Source organism: Diadema antillarum, unplaced genomic scaffold, assembly GCF_040938485.1.
Source record: "Diadema antillarum isolate AM-2024a unplaced genomic scaffold, OU_Dant_1.0 scf00000211, whole genome shotgun sequence".
Taxonomy (NCBI): domain Eukaryota; kingdom Metazoa; phylum Echinodermata; class Echinoidea; order Diadematoida; family Diadematidae; genus Diadema; species Diadema antillarum.
This window is the reverse complement of record NW_027271100.1, coordinates 344690-359391: the sequence shown is the minus strand read 5'-3', so window position 1 is coordinate 359391 and position 14702 is coordinate 344690.

Genomic DNA, 14702 nt, shown 5'->3' with positions numbered 1-14702 from the left:
CATGATTTTCCAACATTAAACTCCTCCCTCTTCCTCTTCCTTTCTATTTCATCTTTCTCCTTCTAACGATGTCCGAACATCTTATTTGATTCTCACTCTATTCTTCCTTACCACTCTCTCTGTTCCTTTCTCTATACCGTCTGCACTAGTGCAACTTCAACTTCTAACCCATTCCTGTCCCCCACTCTTTAGTTTTTGCCCTCCTTACTACCCCCATATGTCACTTTCCTCTTCAATTCTCCTCTTTCCAGGCTCTTCTGCCAAACAACGATCCGGTTAAGGACTATACATACACATGGTGTCATAGCAAATCTTTCTCCCTTATAATAATGATATATCAATCTTCTTTAAAATATTATCTTAGCACAAATCAATCATTTATTTTATTTCAGCATAAAAATACAATCTACCATCATCTTATCAAAGATATATATCACGCCCCCCCCCCAAAAAAAAATAAAATGAAAACGTAAATTCGATTCAAATATCAAACTTTCGAAATATGATAATCATACTTTACCACCATTTTAAAATGATTACAATCATGCGTAACACATCCATATGCATATACTACTATACAATGTATATACAGTAATATATATTTAGGCCTTATTATGTATTGCATACATACACACATACATACAGATATAATGCATACATGCATAAATATTATGAATATGACACTACGATTGATCAAATATATCAAGATGATGTATTACCAAAATATATATCTTAAACAACTTCTAAAATATATCAACTTTTAAATCAAATCTATTAATAACATTACTGTGAAATTACCTGCGGCATGAATGATTTAATTGTGACGCCCTGCATCACAGCAGTGTGCTCATCTTCTGTCAACAAAATATTACACTAATTATAACATTGAATAATGATAACCATTTTTTCAATTTTTCAATTCAATTCAATTCATCTTTATTCGTCCAATAAAAAGTATTACAGGAAACTCATCGCGGGATTTTCACATATAAATGACAAAGCATAACAAATACAATATATACATAAAAAAGAACAACATGGAATAGCACTTGACAAATAAATAAATAACCGGGCATGTATGCAAAATCAAACTGAAAAGAACAATCGTATAAAAACGTTGCATAAAAACGGACTCCATTGGCATGATGCTAAAAAACTTCATCATATTAAGGGTACGATTTTACAATCAAACACATCAAAATTGTTAAAAAACACCAAAGATATAGCTAATCCATATACCATTACACATATCAATCATATAAGATTATTACCAGATCAACTCATTACTCACATTATAATCGCCCTTAACAGTACTCATATAAAACAAAAGAGAAAAAAAAACACAAAGTCGTAATCCAGAATACATCATACACCATTACACATCAATCATAATCAGATCAAATTACTCATAACTTATAAATAATCGCACTCAACTTTACTCATATCATAGTAATACAGCAGCAATCAGTACAAATAAGATCTCATAGTAAATACATTTGAAATGTATAAAGATATACATACTCGAGTGTTTTACCTGTATTTATCTGTATCTCCTGTGTGGTCAAATCCTAGGCTGAGTATCCTGTTACAAGTCTGAAGTCAACACTGGTCAAAGTGATGGGGTTTACCTGGAAGGGACTGTGTGGTGTTCATTAATCAACATTAATGCCATTGAGGGTCAGTGTTTCAGTTTCTGTTTGTCTTTTTTGACGAAGCCTCAAAGCATGCAGCGTTTGGCTCCACATTTGGCAAAGCCGTTTGTGTTGGGTTCATTTGGCTGGTCAAGTTTTGGGTCGCAAGAGAATGTTAGCAGGTTGCGGAGGGAGTGAGGGCGTCGGAATGCAACCAACGGGGGATCCGAAAGTATCTCGGACAGTGAACCTGATTCCTCCAGAGCTTTGTTATTGTTGTTGTTGTTGTTGTTGTTCTTCTTCTTCTTCTTCTTCTTCTTCTTGTTTGAGAATTTTGTGTAGTTTGGCGGTGGCGGGACTGTGTATGTTAAGATGAATGGGGTCGTTTCCAAGGGGGCCATTCTTTCTTTTTTCTTTTTTTTTAAGGTCAAATAGTTCAGAACGAGGGATGGAGCGAACTCTGACGATTTGTTTTTCAGTTTGTTACGGAGAGTAATTATACTTGCCAAAATAGTGTTGGAGGTCTCTGAGATGTTTGACAGTACTTTCGGGCTGAGAACAATTACGTGTGATTCCTAGGGCCTGACTGTAGTGTATGCTTTTGAACACAATGTTGGGGATGACGTGAGGAGGGAGGGAGAAATGTGTAGGAGTCCGTTGGTTTGGAATATAACTCTGTCTGGAGAGTTCCGTTGTCCAAGAGGACTTTTAGGTCACGGAAGTTGACACAATCGGGGGATGAGATGACCCAAAGGTGAATTTGATTTTGGGATGGAGGGTATTCACTGTGTTTTTGGAATTGTGCTAGAGATTGGGAGCATTGCGTCCAGAAGAATAATGACGACATCGATGTATCGGTATCGTAGGACTGGAATGTGATAGGGTTCTAGGTTCAGTTTCATGTGAGCAGTAGTATCTTAGAAAGGTTTTATATTTGGCTTAGCGTGCAAAAATTTTCTTGGAGGCAATTGTCGCAGGAGTAAATGTCATGGAACCAAGGGAATAGGGAATATACATGCAACTTTTGGTGCATTTAAGAAACACATATAAAATGAAAAACAAACAATAGCCAAATGAACTATAAAACCATGCAACATCTATTACTGCTAACGTGGATTTCTTCATTATGACGGCTCAATTTTGATTAGGCCTATATGAAATTATTTTCGCAATGTATTTTGCTCAAATAGTTCAAGTTGATTTTTATTTCAAAGACTTACATTGATTTTTTTTCATTTCCTACATATCAACAGAATTTTTAAACGTATTCGAAATTTCTTGCCAATCTGCAAGAAGAAAAAAAAAATCGCCTTTTGCTCTTTCGCTCCACCGCTGCTGCTACGATTCTTCCAATTTCAACTGATCTCTGTACGCTTTTGCCGCTTTTACCCGATCTGATGGATCGGGATATGCATAGATCGGGGAGATCGGGGTCTAAAACATGATGGTGAAACCGAGGCTTGTGTTTCCTTTAATCAGTGTCCTCTGAAGGAGGTTCCTCTAGAGATTCATTATGCAGTTTTCTGGCTCTCACAGTTTGATTCAGAATTGAAATTCATGTTGCTCCTGTCATAATCATTCTGCGAAAGATTTCTGAGAGAATGAGATTGAAGAGAACGACGATTTGAATCGATCCGAATGCCGCGAAGACGACAGTATAGGACCTGGTAACATCGAAGATTAAACCTGTCAGAATGAAAGATGATATGGAAAGATATTAGCAATTCTTACACATGCAAAGCAAACCATAAAGCAGGATGACAGAAAAACGGACAACAAAATATAATGTGAAATCCTAATCCCTTTTGAATAAAGTTCATGCTTGCTTTGAATAATGCATTGGTAATAAATGCATATGGTACAGTGTATTGTAAGAAAAACTATAGGTTATACTGACACTAGTTATTGAAATTGATTACCATTTCAGCATCTTCTAAACGCTGTCGGTATAATTATACATGTATCACAATCGGCAAGTGGAGCTGTCATGAATGGTTTATGGAATCATAAACACATTCATCTGTAATTTGAAAAAAAAATCATTTTAGTGTCCATCTGCGGAGAAAGTATAATCACCATAAAACGGTAAAATTAAAAGCCAATAAATTGTTAAATCATGGTTTCGTGCGCGAGGCAATGGTATTTTACGTCCAACGAGCAGCGAGCAGCCCTGAGACAGTGTTAAAAAAAAATCATCATTCTTCTTAAGGCTGCAAATGCTCAGAGGAATGATCTTTAGGATTTGAAAACAAAAAAGTCCAAACTATAGCCCTAGTGCGGAGGCTGAACCTTGTTTTATCGTCCGCCACATGTTTTTGATGGCTTTACTCCATTTCGATGGTGCTGACTCCGAACATGAATGATGAAAGTCTTGCAGCCTTGTTGGTATATTCAAAATAGACGCCAAAATGGCCGCCAAAATCTGAAATACCTATTTCCATATAAATGGTGAAAATGGAAACATGCAAAAAATGAAGTTTTACCTTCTTCATAGGACTTCGAATCAGAATCCGTATGATGCAACTATAGATACTTAAGATGGCCTCCAAACTTGGAAATTTCCATATTTGCTTCCCTAATGGTGAAAAGTGAGAAAAAAAAAATTATGGATTTAACTTATTTCGGGGTGCCGAGCTTGAATCTTCATGAAGGAAATCTTGCATTCCTGAGGTTGTTGAGATATCCAAAATGGCCGCCAAAAATTTTAATTTTGGTACATGTATAAGTGTTTCCCTATAAAATATAGATAGATTTGAAATAATTTGATGATTATTGTGTTTTTAGTTCATTTACAATTACAGAGAATGCTGAATCCGAATCTAGTTGATGCAACTTTTGCATCATTGAGGTTTTTGAGATATTCAATATGCCGCCAAAATGGACATTAAAAAAATCATTAATATCTTAAGACCCTCAAGGACTCAAGAGCTGTATGGACAATATTCAGATCACTACCCTCGAAAAGGTATCATGATCCTTTTCGTATAAATTCATTCACTGTAAGGAACTACTGAAATTGGAATTTCTATTTTGGCGGCCATCTTAGACATGAAAAAAAAAGACCCTCATTGATGCAAGAGTTGCATCAGCCAGATTCGGATTCAGCACCCTTAAATAAGGTTAATCATCAATTTATTATCTTTCTTTTTTTAACATTCATACGGAAATACTTACATTGAAATTTTTATTTTTGGCGACATTTTCGATTTCTCCAAACCTCAGGGATACAAAAAAAAAATCCATATCCCTATTCAGATTAAGCATCCATGCAATCTGCTGCATCCATCAAATCCTTTCAATTTTTCATTATAACAGGAAATGAAAGAATTAAGAATTAAGAGGATTTCAGATTTTTGGTTGCCATATTGACTACCTCACAATCTTCAACCCTGAATATGGATGGCAATAATAGTGCAAATCTGACAAGGTTTGATAGGTGTTTGAGTACCTGAAAGTAGATCACCGAAGAGGGCACCAGAACCAAATATTACCAACTGGGCGGTCATGGCTGTAGAAAGATGCTCCTGACGTCTTACTGTCTTCTTCAATACGGTGAGCGGGATGGAGTCAAGAATAAACATGACGAAGCCCTGGATAGCGGCATTGACGGCCTGATAGACGTATGTCGCTTTCAAGGTAAAAACGAAAAATGATACTGAACAAATGAAACAGCAATGGGCGAAGATGAGGTTAATGTTCAAATCCAAACGTACCAGGACGAGAAAAAGTAATCGTCCGAAGATGCCGCTGATGCCTGCGATGCTAGAGAGAAACACAGCGCGAGAGGGCTCAGTGCCAAGCCATTCGGCTTGAGGCACAAGGAAAAGCATCCAAGCATACAGGACGTAACTTGTCAAGAAGATGGCAGGTGTAACGAGTGTGAACTCAGGCTCAGACACAAAGATTAAGGATGTCAGTTTGTTAACGAATGACCTTGCATAACCCGACGACGTTTCCATATTTTTCACAGAATTTGTCGTGAGACTTGATGCTGTTGAGTCCTCTATTAGATGTCCTTCTCGCTTCATCTCCTCTTCCTTCTGTTTCAACCCAGAGAGGTCCGTTGGAGGTCGGACCACAGCTCCGCACGCGACAGTATTGAGACATATCCCGCCAAGGATAAGGAACGCACCGCTTTCTCCGTAGGCTTCTAACGATCTCTCAACGACGACAGGTAGACAAAAAGCTCCTAGTGTTAGACCGAAGAGAGTAATTGTGTTGTAGAAGACAAACGAAACTGGAAAGTAGTCATATAGTGTCACGCAGTGGGGGAAGTATAACATCGCCATTCCAAAACCTTTACAGAAAATGAGGGGAAAATAAGAAGGAAAATGTGTCGATTATTCCAAAAATTTGTGATAAATGTTGATGAAGGTTTAGGTGAATTTACAGTACACGTTGTACTGGGGCTGCCGATTTCGGAAGGGATCAGTATAGTAGGCTTGCTAAGGGCGAAAAAAGGGGTGATCGCTGCATTCTATAGTACAAATGTCCTATTTGGCACACATGTTCCTCTGTACAATCGGAATTTTTTCATCTAAAGAGACAATCTGTATCTATGCAAATAAGCCTTAATTTGCATAATTTATGCAAAAATACGTATGGAAATCATTAAAAAATATATGTGCAATAAGCGGATATGCCTAATTTGGCAGAAGTATTTCATAGAGTATGTGGAAACAATTCCTGCAAAAATTGATTTCATACCTATGTAAATAAACATAAAATTTGCATAATTACGCAAGTTATTGTGCAAAAATCTGCATTTTTGAAAGAATTTCTCAACTATTAAGCACTGGATCTTGTAGTACAAAGTTTGAACCTGGGATGGATGTTCCTTGGGTCAAAACTAAATGTTTCATCTGAAGAGATAAACTGTCTCTATGCAAACAACCTGTTATTTGTATATATGTGCATATCAATACCTACACATCTATAGATAATCAGAACGAAAAGCCTTAATGAAGCCTTAATGAAACTTCCTTTAAATCTCATCCTAGATAGATATAACCCGTTAGAAACACTTTATGAAACAAAATGAGAAAAGAATTTGAATAATTGAACCATCATTACCAGCTTATTTACATAATTACTAAAGAAAGTAAAGTAAAAACATTATTTTTAGTTTTTCCTACAGTTTAAGAACTGTATTTTATGATGAAAACTACGGAAGTAGTATACATGTACATTTCCTTTAGCCAAAAGGAAAATTTAATGGTTTGTAATATCAAAACACTATTGTCTAAGCAAATACCACCTAATCAGCGTATTGTGTATATTAATACTCGAATGTACCAGAAGTCAATGGTCAAGGTTGACTTAAGAAATTGTGTCAGTTTACCCGATAACTCAAGACTGGATTATGCAAATTTCACCAAACCTGGTCCAAAGATGACGTATGATGGGGCAAGTGATTAAGCAGTTTTTAAGTAAAATCGGCAAGAGGTCAATGCTAAAATTTCATTATTTTCCCTATATCTATGCAATGTCTGAAGGTACTTTCTTCAAACTTAGTGACTGCACACAATGTACTACCAAAATAAGATTCTGCAGAGAGTTTCAGGTCAAGAGGTCAAAGGTCAAAGTTCAGGTGAAGATGTTAAAATTTCACTTTTTTCTCTCTACCTCGCAAATGGTTCAAGGTGTCTTCATGGAACTTGGTACTGGCAGGGATTTTCTAGGGAATTTAGGGGTCATTTTTCAAAGGTCAGGGGTCAAAGATCAAGGTCAATTGGGCCCTTAGAATTTCACTATTTCCCTCAAGTTTTTGCAATGCTTGTAGGATTTTTCGAGAAACTTAATATATACATGTATTACCTAATGGATATTCTCTGGGAAAGTTCCTGCCAAAATGTCAAAGCTCTAATGAAAGTGCTATATTTCACTTTTTCTTTCATATCTTGAATATGAATCAAGGTATCATGAAACTTAATACACTTTTGTGCATGTTCTACCTGACAGTGATACCTTTGTTGATTATCGAAAAAATGCTAAGCCCTCCCCTCTCAAGTGTTTTTTTTTTTTTTTTTTTTTTTGGTTTCCTCTTGATAAGTAGGAAAGGACATGGAATTCAGTGACATGGTATAGTCATCACCATCATTACATTTAATGTACGGGTCGCATGGAAGTTAATTTTGATGCACACATGTATAACCTCTGACATTCTTACCTTTTACATTTTTACCTGTGTATTTCTTTTAATTTAACCCCTGACATCTTTACACTAAACCAGTTAACATAATTACTTATTTTTTTGGAAAAAGCTTCAAGATCATGTAGGTCATGATCATCTATACAGGTATTAGCTGATATGTGGTGGAATATAACATTTTTTGGACCGCCAGGGAGTTACATTATCCCAAGGGAAAACAATCACAACCAGGGAGAATATGACATTTACGATTCTCGTAAACAGTAGCCTGTGACGATCTGTTGACAAATCACATTCTAGTAATTCTAAAAGCCATCGAATATACTTTTTTATGGCTATGAACATATTATTTCTGCTTTGATTTATGGTTGAAATTGGCTGATTTTAAGTCAGAGACTGAGATTATTTGACTTAAAGTATAACATCTGCTATATAGTTCACATGACAATTTTTGCATATTATTGCCTTATCAAAATGTTATTGTGTGTAAATTTCCTAGCATAGTTTCCATGCCATAGTAGCTGATAGTATACCGAGTTAACACTTTTTTTTTCAGAAACAGACTTTGTTTCTAACTCAAGCTTGTACGTTCTTAATGTGTGCAGATACCCTTGCATCCACATAATTTGCACAAGTTTATAATCAGTTTGATGTTAAAAGCCTCTTATTCGCTTGATTGCCTACAAAATACAATGAAAATCAGAATTCACATTTCCACTATGGTAGTGTTTTTTTGTAATGATTTTCTAACCATGACCTCAGTTGTGTACTGTTTGCAAGGGGAAAACAGTCCTTTTGTAAGCAATATTGTTCCAATTTGCATCTGTTCATAATGTAGGCCCTACTGTTAGATTTGCATAATCATATCTAAAGAGCGGCACTATCGATTGCTATCTTTCCCTTTCTGCAAAGCATTTATGCAATGAGGGAAAATTGATAGCAAAAATTATTTCAAAGATCAATATGTTTCGAAATTTCACGTCTGGTGTACTTATTTGTATAATTTACGCATAAAATGCCTAAGTTAATTAAAAAATGTGAAAACAATAATTAAGCAACTGAATAGTGTTGTTGTGAGAATATTGTCTTATTCCATTAGGTTTTTGGATATCAAGTTCAAAGCGATTTAAGACATTGTCACGTTGAGGCTTTTTGTTTGTTCTGATTATCTATAGATGTGTAAGTATTGATATGCATATTATGCAAATAACAGATTGTTTGCGTAGAGACAGTTTGTCTCTTCAGATGAATAATTTATTTTTGACCCAAGGAACATTCATCCCAGGTTCAAACTTTGTACTACAAGATCCAGTGCTTAATAGTTTAGAAATTCTCTCAAAAATGCAGATTTTTGCACAATAACTTGCGTAATTATGCAAATTTTATGTTTATTTACATAGGTATGAAATCAATTTTTGCAGAAATTGTTACCACTTACTCTATAGAATATTTTTACCAAATTAGGTATTTTCGCTGGATGCACATATATTTTTTAATGATTTTTGTATGTATGTTTGCATAAATTATGCAAATTAAGACTTATTTGCATGGATACAGAATGTCTCTTTAGATGAAAATTTTTCAATTGCCCTAGGGAACATCTGTGCCAAATAGGACATTTGTACCAAAAAATGCAGCGTTTACCCCCTTAGCAAGTCTACTAGTAGTGAACTAGGTCACTGGTATTCTTCCCCCTCCACCTCAGGATGGAATATGGGTATGTTGATGTTCAGCCCCTCCCGCCCCCTTAGAAAAAAGGACAACTAATGTGGTACCGCCCCCTTCCCTGTATGGATATTTTTTTTTTTAGGTCTACAAACAGGCCTATATCAACTCGTATAAATTTATTATCGAAGCAGTTACCTGTTGTTGACGTCAGAATTCCCAGTAGCATGGTCGAATCGACGAATGGCACACATAGGACAGGGACAGCATACAGGAAACCGCCCAAAATCGCCAAGGCCCGAACATTTACAACCTTCGTCAATAAGTGCACCAATGGGGCTGCGTTAAGGGAAATAATTCAACAACAGTTACTTTTAAAATATTATGATATATTGATCAACTATGATGGGTTAAGATGAGTTATATTGCATCATATAATTGTGTTTTGTAACACGTATTTCGGCATAGTGCACGGTCGTGCCTATACCGAAACACTCACAGCGCGCCCACGCTTTTGTAATAGGGAACTTTAGACTTGCGACACGGACGTTTCCTCTCTCCACTGCGTCGTGTTACAAAGTACTTACTGTAGCTTTAGATTACGCGAGGAAGCAGTAAATTGGCGTCCTCATAATAATTGTTGTCTGCGTCTGCGTCGTGAATTTTAGCGGACGCTAAAATGGCTCAGAGCCGACCAAGAAAACGGTGATTGATTCGTTAAGCAATTTTGCGCATGCACAGAACAGTTCCCCCCCCCCCCTCTGAAAGTCCGCGTCGCGAAAATCTAAAGCTCCCTATTATTATTGTCTATACTAGTCAATGTACCCGTGGAGTGCTGAATCAGCCGAAGTGGGGCATAAAGGGGGGGGGGGGGGGAGGGCTATGATGAAGTACATGTATCATGCTTGTTTGGCTTCAGCCAGTGCCCAAGAGATCCTCTATGGGGATTCCCCCAGAAATGGTCAAGGTCACTGGGTCAACGGAGGTCAAATAACTGTTTTGCGCTACTCCTTGGTCCGATCTTGGCCAAACTTGCTGGAAGCAAAAGTAGGCCTACACCTGGGAAATCCCCATTAAGGATATTTCTGGGGGGAATATGTCATACCGAGGTGCCACTGCATGTACCAATGCAGCCAAGGTAGGAAAAGTAAGAAATCAATATAGCGCCCTCTATCGGGTGTCTGATTATTGCACCTGACGAAGATTAGAAGTTATTTGACCTTTAACCCAGTGACCTTGACCTCTCCTAAATTGAACCCCTCAAGGGCAATTTTGCGGTCAACCTACATCCACCCACTAAGTTTGATGCAGATCGGACCAAGGACCTGGGAGGAGTAGAGGAACAAACAGACAGACAAACAGACAAACGTTGCTCGAATTATAGTATGATACGCAGCGATAAGCCTTTCAAAGAACGCAGAAAGTACGCGGTTTGGGCCCCGTTTCATAAAACTCGTTATCAGTGACATGTTGTTATAGTTGTTACAAGCTATACTATAATCCTTGCATCTGATTGGCTGAGAGAAAATTTGGCATAGAAATGTGGCAGTTGTCACTGATAACAAGTTTTATGAAACGGGGTCCAGATCTACTCAGCACTATGCACACGCGGGTGTAAAAACAAGATTATTGTTTTACTCCATAGGTCTACTTGCCAACTCGACCACTTTTTGGGGTTGACCCCTCTTTCAAGAGATTTCAGTCGCCTATCGATTGTTTAAAGGACAAGTTCACCTTCATAAACATAAGGATTGAGAGAATGTAGCAATATTAGTAGAACACATCATTGAAAGTTTGAGGAAAATCAGACAATCCGTTCAAGAGTTATGAATTTTTGAAGTTTTTGTGCAGTACCCGCTGGATGAGAAGACTACTGCAGTGTATGAATAACTTAGATGTCACATGCGTACAACAATATAAGGAAAATATAAAGAGAATTTCACAAAATTCCATCTTTTGAAAAAAGTACACATTCCCCTGACTCGTTACCGACAAATTTTATGGGTAATATTATTCCCCCTGCCTTTAGAAAGAGGCAAGTCAAGTGCACTTTTATTATGCCAAAAAAGTGAAAATATGTTGAATTTTCTTTTACATTTTCTTTATACTGTTGTACGCATATGACTCACAAGCTGTAGTAGTCTCCTCATCCAGCGGTTCCAACACAAAAATTAAAAAAAATTCATAACTTTTGCATCGATTGTGCAATTTTCCTCAAACTTTCACTGATGTGTTCTACTAATATTGTTGCATTTTTTCAATCCTTATGTTTATGAAGGTGAACTTGTCCTTTAACCATAGGTGTATCCAACCCCTCCCCCCTCTTCCGCCCCAGAACAGCCCAAAAGACCGGTCTTGTTGGGGTTAAAGAAAAAATACCTCTGAAATACCGTGGATTTTTTTTTTTTTTTTTTGGGGGGGGGGGAGGGGGGCGGGGTTAGGGCTAATCATCTGTCTTCCAAACAAATAATTAATGATGTAAATTGAGATGAAAATACAAATCGAAATACACAGCTACTCTCGTGAACAAAGGGTTTTTTCTAATCTTTGCCATTGATCTCTCAGATGTAGTTATGTCAAATATTGTTAGGTTAGCTGATGACACAAACTATAATGTATGTTAGGCTTGTTATCTCACATTCAAGAGACCCTGTTGTGCAACTTCAAATAGATTTATTGAAACTTGAGGATCGATTGGGATACAAAGTGGCAGCTTCGTTTTTATCCAGAGAGATGTACACCTTATTGAAGATCCCCTAAAAAAAACCATAAAAATGCATAGGCCTACTGAATATAGAGAGAACTATAAACAAACAAAATGAGGTTCGTGCTGAGAAGGACCTTGGTGTTTTAAAAGATTCAAAATCAAGTTTTCCACGCAACATTGAAAGCTAGAAGAGTTGTAGCGATAGTTAGAACTTTTGTTAGAACTTTTGTGAATCTTGATGCAGATACATTACAATGCTGCTTTTGTTTAAAGGGAAGGTAAACCCAAAGAAGAATGTGGATTGAGTGAAAGCAGCAACATTAGTAGAACACATCAGTGAAAGTTTGAGGAAAATCAGACAATCGATGCAAAAGTTATGAATTTTTAAAGTTTTGGTGTTGGAACCGCTGGATGAGGAGACTACTAGAGGATATGACGTATGAGTGGACAACAATACAAAGAAAATATAAAGGAAATTCAACAAAAATTCACTTTTCTAGAATTATAAAAGAGCAATGGACCAACCGCTTTCAGAAAGCAGGGGAAATAATTGCTACCCTTAACATATGTCAATATCAAGTTGATGGAATTTGTAATTTTCATGAAAAATTGATTTTTGCAGAATTTTCTTTATATTTTCTTGGTATTGTTGTCCACTCATACGTCATAACCTCTAGTAGTCTCCTCATCCAGCGGTTCCAACATCAAAACTTTAAAAATTCATAACTTTTGCATCGATTGTCTGATTTTCCTCAAACTTTCACTGATGTGTTCTACTAATGCTGCTGCTTTCACGCAATCCACATTGCTCTTGGGGTATATCTTCCCTTTAAGGACTGTTTAAGGATCTTATAAGACCCATCTTCAAAGGCCAGGCAGCGTGGTCGCCATATAAGCAAAGTGAGCAGAAAAAGTTGGAAAGTGTGCAAAAAGATTCCAGGATTGAGGAATTTGTCATAAATCATGAACGCATTGCACAACTCAATTTAACAACTCTTCCCCACAGGCGTAGGAGGGGTGATGAAAGCAAATGTTATGGCACCAATGCTCACACATTGCATTTATTTCAATTTTCTCTTTGTGTGTATACATAAGATTCCACTTGTGTCTATCAGTGACTGTGTGTTTGTGTGTGTGTGTGTGTGTGAAAGAGAGAAAGAAAATGTTTGTGTGTAGATAACTGCATGTGTGTTTGAAATATTGAGGAATGGTGAACCAGGTGGGGGAATCCCTTTCCGGACTATAGCTACCATCAGTGAAGCACTTTGTCAGCTTCTAAAAAAAAAGTGTGGTGCGGGGGGGGGGGGGGGGGGGGACGCAGCAGAGATCTTTCAAGCAGATCAAAAAAGATACAGGTTTCGACAGAAGTCTTAGCACATTATGATCCAGACCTCCCAACAGTCCTTGTGTTGTGTAGCGGATGTTTCGCTACTTGGGATCGTTAATATTTTTGAGAGGTACACATCACAGTAAAAGGACTGGCGACACAGTTCAGTTAAGATTCCATGTGCACTTTATTTGAGAGGCGTTTTGGAGGCGATCCTCTCTCTTAGAACTCTTAGAATCCAAATCTTCTTTTCTGCATGTTCTATACAACTCGTAATCCACTTCATACATTCAATCATGAGGATTACACTGTTGGTTACTGGTTACACTGTTGTGACACACTATGAATGGGTGAATGGGGGTGGAGTCTTTATGTTAGAGAGGGGTTTTAATTGGGCAAAACTTTGGTTGTTATAGGAACAAAGGCGGGACTAGTTTTATAGAGGAGGTAGTATTCTTGGATTAGGATTTGACAATTCTAAGTAATCAATGGGGGAAGGGCAGGATGTGTAGGTTTGGCTTAGCCTGGTCGTAAATTAGATGGGGCTAGAATTACTCAAGGGATGATGAAGGTCGATGACTCACTGGATGAGGTGGAGAGTATTGGTAGGGGTCATTGACTGGTGGAGGTGAACTGGTGGTGTATATCCAGTCATCAATGTAGAATGGGAGGGGGTAGTGATGACTTTGTGTATCATTACACAACACTTGCAGCAGAATGCATCCTGTACCGGAATTCGGTGGATTCCATATACGGTGCGCCACCTATCGGTTGTAGCGGACGGGCCGAAATCCGCAATGCCTTATGGGAAAAAGTCGACATCAAAATTACTCGCATCATGCACATGCAGCAGCGCGGCTCAGCTCAGCCGGCCGCGCCGGGCGGGCGGGCGCCGCCCGGGCTGGGCCGGCCGGATATCAATTCTCGCTATCGCCAATGACGTAAAAAGTACCCGGATGTTGATTTAAGCGTCATTTACGGTGCATTATGGGATAGTCCGGTAGCAAAGTCACTTCCGTTCGTACGCGCGTGATACGTGACTAATGCTATTTACACACACAACCGACTGTACTCTACGTGTACTTCCGGTTTTCTCGACTTGAATTACAGCTTTAATATGATTTGAAATTTCTCCATTTTTAAGAAATTGCTGTTAATACGACTATTGGTTGTTGCTGCGAAGCTGCCATGTGTTGTTCGCACGACAATAAATGAAAAAAA